The following is a 6,000-nucleotide window of genomic DNA, read 5'->3' as shown; positions in this document are numbered from 1 at the left end:
ACTAGCTGGCCCCCTCTCGTCTCTTTATTTCTTTTCTCAATCCTTAAGTGAAAAAAAATCGGTCTTTCTCAAAGGGATCAAAAGTATACAGTTTGATTAACAATTAATTTTTTGCTGATAATTTTAATTGCCTTCTTACTTCTCTTACGTGAGTTGCGAGGTATAATTAAGTCACATTTACGTGCTAATATATAAATATTTTTTACTGGAAAACATAGTCAACTATGTCCTAGGTTTTAAAACTCGGTCGATGATTGAAAGATTTGTTTAATAATAAGACTTTATCGCTTAGCATACTTTGTACTTTTTTTTCTCTCAATTTGTTGGCGATGTTGCGGAATAGTACATGGCAATTATTGAAAATAGAAAACGATTAATCAAAGCATTAACCGTTTCAGTGTGATATTATTAATTATAAGTTGCACGTAAGACGGAAAATATCGGCGTACTGCGTCGCTTTGGTTTTTCTCGTTAAAACCTTAGTCTGCTCGTTCCTGTATCTATGCGTCGATTGTAAATCATCGATTTGCTAATAATTTATGAGTAACGATCGCTCGATAAAGACCACGGAGCCACTTTTCTTCGTAAGCATGCCCGCCAGCAATATATGTTACATGTTTCGACGTGCACAGTGTGCTCTTTTCAATAGGTATCTTAATCAATAAAAATTTTTTTAAAATTTTACAAGATCTACAAGAATATTTATTATTGTTGTCAAAATTGCGCAAATTACTTGAATTTGCAAGGTAGCTTTATTTGAAGTAGGTATCTTATTAAAATAAATTGATATTTGCGTTCGTGTTATCTTTATAGAAAAAGGTAAATAAAATAAATGTACAAACGTATATAGGTTTTTACTGTCTATTTTTGGGTCCAATTGTCTGCACATGTTTGGACTAACGCGAGATGATGCTTCACTAAATGTAGGTTGAAAAACACGCATTGCCTATTACATGTTTCTCTCTCTCTCTCTCTCTCTCTCTCTCTCTCTCTCTCTCTCTCTCTCTCTCTCTCTCTCTCTCTCTCTCTTTCTCTCTGGTGGATGCAGACGAGCTGCAAGCACAATTCGCGTTACCTAAGGATCTATATAAAAGCGGAGTGCATCGCTGTGAAACTCAGCGATAGACGAATACACGTGCATGTATTACTCTAAGGAGTTTAGTAGAACCTAAAGTATACATGCACACAATATACTGTGAGAATAAGACATACGGAAGAAAAAATGCGATATAATGTTGATAAGATTTAACAAAATACAAAAGATAATTAGGGTGTAAAATGTGATCCAGAAGTAAAACAAACGAGAAGTTTTATATCTATTAAGCAGCATACGTATACGTGTAGAATATAAAATAAATCTGTAGCATATTTGTTAAACAGCGATAATTAAGAAACAAAATATTACATTAATATAGAGTTTTATAGAGGAAACAAATTAACTTATATAATATACATAAAAAACTTGTTTATTATTTTATCAATGAGATAGTTATATATAAAATTATATCTATAAAAGCAAAATTTATTAAATGATAACGAAACAGAAGTGTAATATGCGCATGTGTCAATATCATAAAAATATCAATTTTGTCGAATTTGTCAGTTGTGCGATATTTTGTGCTTTTTCTTTTTCACTTTTAAACAGTAGTATACGTAAACTATAAGGACAATTACAACTTGTTGCAAAAGTCCGCTGCAGAGAAGTTAAAGAACACAATTTATTATCCCAAATGTCACTCTCAATTACGATTGGAGTGTCACGCCGTGCTTTCAAAATATAAGATTTATATATAAGTATAAATGTGTAAGTATTTCATCGCGTCTATTTCATAGAGAGTCTGACATTTCATCGTGAGATTTTTTTATCGACATCAAACTCGCGAAGGAGTCGATCCGTCATCGTCAGACAGACGAAGGTACAGCTATGTTTCATACTTGTGTGATCCACGTCGAAAATAATAATTAACTTCCGCGCGCTGCTGCGTAAGACGTCAGTGCGTGCCATACTTTTACACGTCCTCTCTTCACCCTTCTTTCACGGTGCTCCGTTCCCCCTCCCTCCCTCTTTCTTTCTCTCTCAGCCACCGACGTTTTTTTGGTCCAACGACGGCCTGTGCCGCTCTACGAATCGCGGGATCCGCGAGGGAAACGTGCGCGACGCCGCTGCCGTTGCGTATGTGTGATATCGGTGTGCGTACGTGCGTATCCGTGTTCGCGCGTCCTCCTACGTTCCGCCGCGAGGGTGTGTGCGTGAGCGCGAGCGCGCACGCGCGCGTCGCGGCGGCTTTGTGTGGGAGAGCGCGCGCGTGCGTGTGTACGCGGCGGTGCGCGCGTGAGCGTTTCACACCTGACTGCAACGTGAGTCATACGAGCGACTATCTGAACGTCGAAAGACGATCGCGACCGCGCGGAAAAGCGCGAGTGACGCCGAAATTCCTGTCGGCAAACGCACGGATTTATTGCGCGGCGCTCACGGCGCTCAGCCGCGCAGAATCGATTTATTTTGTCGGCACGGTCTGCGCGGCGAACACGGTAGGTTAGTTGACCGCGGGGCCGAGCGAGCGCTGAGCTGACAGTAGGCCGGCGACGTCACAGTGGGCCGGTTCGAGCCTTCCTTCGTTCGATTCAGGCAGGCTCCTCTATTCGTTTTACATGTAGCAAGGTAAATATTTTAACGCGGTGTTTTACGATTTCACGAAAGAACGTGGCCCAGTGCGCGGATAATTATATTCATCGTCGTTAACGTCGTCGTCGTCGTCGTCATCGTCGTCGTCGCCGTCATCATTGTCGTCGTCATCGTCGTCGCCGTCGTGCCGTCGTCACGGGGGCGGACGACAACCGTTTTAACATCCTGACGATTTTTGTGACGCGTACGATTTCGTCGTGATCAAACGTCAAATGGACCAAGAGAGAAAAACGGAAAGAAAATATATGTATTTACTCTGAAGAGGGTGGGAGCAACATTTTCATCTTTCGTCCTACGTCATCCGTCGACGTCCACGTTACACTTGCCCGTGTTCGTTAACCACCCACTGACGTTGTCACTAACCTTCTGTCGCATTTTGACCTCTATCACCGCTGCCTGTCACGAGTCTCTGACGAGATCGTGACAAATGTCGGAAAAGACAGAGAAACTGAGAGAAAGAGGAAATCACCGAGCGAAGGGATTCACGGAGAGAACGAGAGCACAATCGCGATCTCGCGTCACGCGAACACCACGTCGTGAGGCGCGTGCTAAGTTTCGCGCTAGGCGGACCACTCTCGGATTTTCAGATCGGATGATATTTCGATTCGCGACTCGTGCTCGATGTTGATTCGTCCGATCGATTGATCCGCGTGCGTTGTTTCGCGTTTCGGCGGAGCTGTCACGACGAGTGAAGTGACGAAGGACCTCTCTCTTTCTCTCTCTCTCTCTGTCTTCCTCGCGTCTGTACGGAGCGCGCGTAGTCGCACCGTTCGGACGACAGTGGAGACACACGTGAAAACACGCGCTCTGACAGCTCGCGCTCTACGACGCGGCGCGTGCACGTCACGTTCGTGAGCGGTCCGTGCGCGCGTTTCTGACAGCCGCCGATTATAAATCGGCGCGGCGACCTTGCGCGGCCCCGAAAACTCTTGGCAGCCGCTTTCGAATCTCGTGGCCGATCTCCGTGCATTCGTTAAGCCGTGACGTGCACGCGCGTTCGAAATAGTTCGGCTTCCTCCGCGCGGAAAAACCTGGCCAGAAATCGGGGGAGAGAGAGAGGCAGAGAGAGAGAGAGAGAGAGAGAGAAAGAGTGAAAAAAGCGATCTCGCGACGTACGCTTTTGGCACGGTGGCCCTCGCGCGTGCCGCGACGCGCCGCGACGTGCCGCGACACACGTGACAGTGAACAGTGCAACGCGTACCGCGCGAACGACGCGTTTGGAACCGCGAGAGGAGACGAGCGCGACTCGCGTCGTTTCCCTCGCGGCTTCCGTCGTCCGTGATGCATCTCGAGTCGTCGACACTCGTCTTGAAATGTATCGCGGAGAGGGAGTGAGGCCGGGAGAAGGAAATCAGCTGCGTTTATTAGCATTCAGCTGCACGATAGCTCCGAGCGCGAGTTCGCGACGAAAGGAAAAGAAATGAGGAGATGAATGAAGTTTAAGGAGAACGTCACGAGAAAAGGTGCGACAAAAAATTGCGCGCCCGCGTGAATATACGGGCGCGTGTTGTTAAGAAGGAGGCAAGTTGCGAGAGTGCGTGTCCCGCGAGCCGCAAATACGGGCGGACGAAAATACCTCACGTGCGTCGAGAAATTGATGGGGAAAAAGAGGGAGAGGGAGGGAAATACGTAGGGAGAGGTAAGAGGGAGGTTGTTTTTGGAACACGATGATCGGTGAGGAGCGTCATCGAGTGAGCGAGTAAAAGTAAAGCATGACGGTCCTGAGGAAATCTAGAGCGATCGAACGGCCCGCTCCGACGAGAGTAGCGTCGAGGAGGCCTTAACTATTCGAGCATCGAGACGTATTCTCTCGCAGATTTCACTTCAGCAGCGGCAGAAACGGCAGTCATAGTGACGTAGTTCCGAGGTGGGCTCATTCTGACGAATTCGTGCTAAATTGATCGAAGATATAACCACTTGGATAACGTTATGCAAATATGAGTTAATCCGTGATATCAGTCTTTTCCCTTTCATCATTGTTGAATATTTTTCACGAGCATCCCTATTAAAACATTTAATCTGAAGATGTCTTTTGTTAATATCACGAAAATAAGGACATCTTTGTCATAAAGATTAATCCACAAAGTTTGGAAAAAATGAATTATATACGATAGCTGGCTCGATAATGTAAAATTTTTAATTGAATTTATAAAAAATTGAAACTTTTGTGATAGAGGAAGGGTTCCACTCATTTTTGCATGGCACAGTTAAAGAAAAAAAAGAAGTAAAAAACTTTAAATGAATGTCAGTACGAAAGAAATTCTTTTGTAAGAAACATTTCTTCTCTACGCTTTTTATAGATTCGTCTTACTCGACGTGTGTCGTATGTGTATAGATTTTCTGTTTGTTATTTGAGTTTCTTGACTGACAATGATCCAATAATAGATTCTAAGCACGCAGTGCGCGCGCGCGCGCTTCGGCGTGAAAATTTTTTCCATACCAATATGCGCTTGCCCTTGACAGCTTTCTCACCCTGCTTTGCTGTTTTAATTAGTCGAATTCGCGGCAAAGGGACATGAAACAGTCATTGTTTTATCGCACACGTTGACATAAAGTACAAGTGATAATGGTGGCACGCGCTCTGGGATCAAATTCCGACTGGTTTCAATGAACTTCATCGTCCGAAGCTTTGATTAGAATCAATTTCCGTTTCAAACTAATTCCATTAACCCTGACATTTCGAACAGATTCGTTAGAATGATTTTCTATGTTGAATACATGTCTATTATACTCCTAGAATGTGAATTATGACGCGCGTCATTATAGCGGATGAACTGTAAATTATAATCCGAAAAATTCTTCGGCAGAAGTAAATATCCGATTATATTACATCATAGATTTTGTAATTGATCTGTCACAATCGATATAATCATGTAAAAGAAATTGAAAACTGAAGTCATCAGAATTATTGATATTAATAAAATAAATCTTTGGTTGCATTCCGATATTTACTGTCAGCAACTGTCAGTACTGAAAATCTATAGTATACGTGACGTATAATAGAAAAATGTAGATTTTCAGTACTGATAGTGAATATCGGAATGCAGCCAATATCTATTTCGCTGTGTTCTTCAACACAATTATAGAGAGTATAATCAAACATGTATAATCAAAATACTTTTTAAATGACTGTGATATGCTTATACTTTATCTGATGAAAAATTTTATCTCATCTCATCTCTTACTAAATCATTGTTTTTTTTTATCCCAAACATTTTCTCGCATATTAAATCTGAAATATCTTCCTGTCTTTAGAGTGCAACGCCTCGTAGATTATTCCCCACTTCTCTTATTCTTACGTTTCATTATGCCGC

The 6,000-nt window shown here is 43.0% G+C and overlaps 1 protein-coding gene across 5 annotated transcripts in view; it reads left to right on the top strand.

Moving 5' to 3' along the window:
* Positions 1–2,528: 2,528 nt before the first annotated feature.
* The window catches only part of LOC112465243 (zinc finger protein 574-like), a 53,055-nt gene continuing 49,583 nt past the window's right edge, over positions 2,529–6,000 (top strand). For 2 of the 5 annotated variants that reach the window (XM_025032723.1, XM_025032721.1), the window contains exon 1: positions 3,919–4,149. The gene's annotated coding sequence lies outside the window, so the exon portion shown is untranslated. Of the gene's footprint in view, positions 2,663–3,918; positions 4,150–4,328; positions 4,554–6,000 lie in introns of those variants that run through there. The other 3 variants (XM_025032719.1, XM_025032718.1, XM_025032722.1) reach the window with 3 other exon arrangements.

The sequence above is a fragment of the Temnothorax curvispinosus genome, unplaced genomic scaffold (genome assembly GCF_003070985.1).
Source record: "Temnothorax curvispinosus isolate PA1 unplaced genomic scaffold, ASM307098v1 QBEX01015018.1, whole genome shotgun sequence".
NCBI classification, from domain to species: Eukaryota; Metazoa; Arthropoda; class Insecta; order Hymenoptera; family Formicidae; genus Temnothorax; species Temnothorax curvispinosus.
The sequence above is the reverse complement of the archived record's forward strand: the minus strand, read 5'-3'. Positions and strand labels throughout refer to the sequence as shown.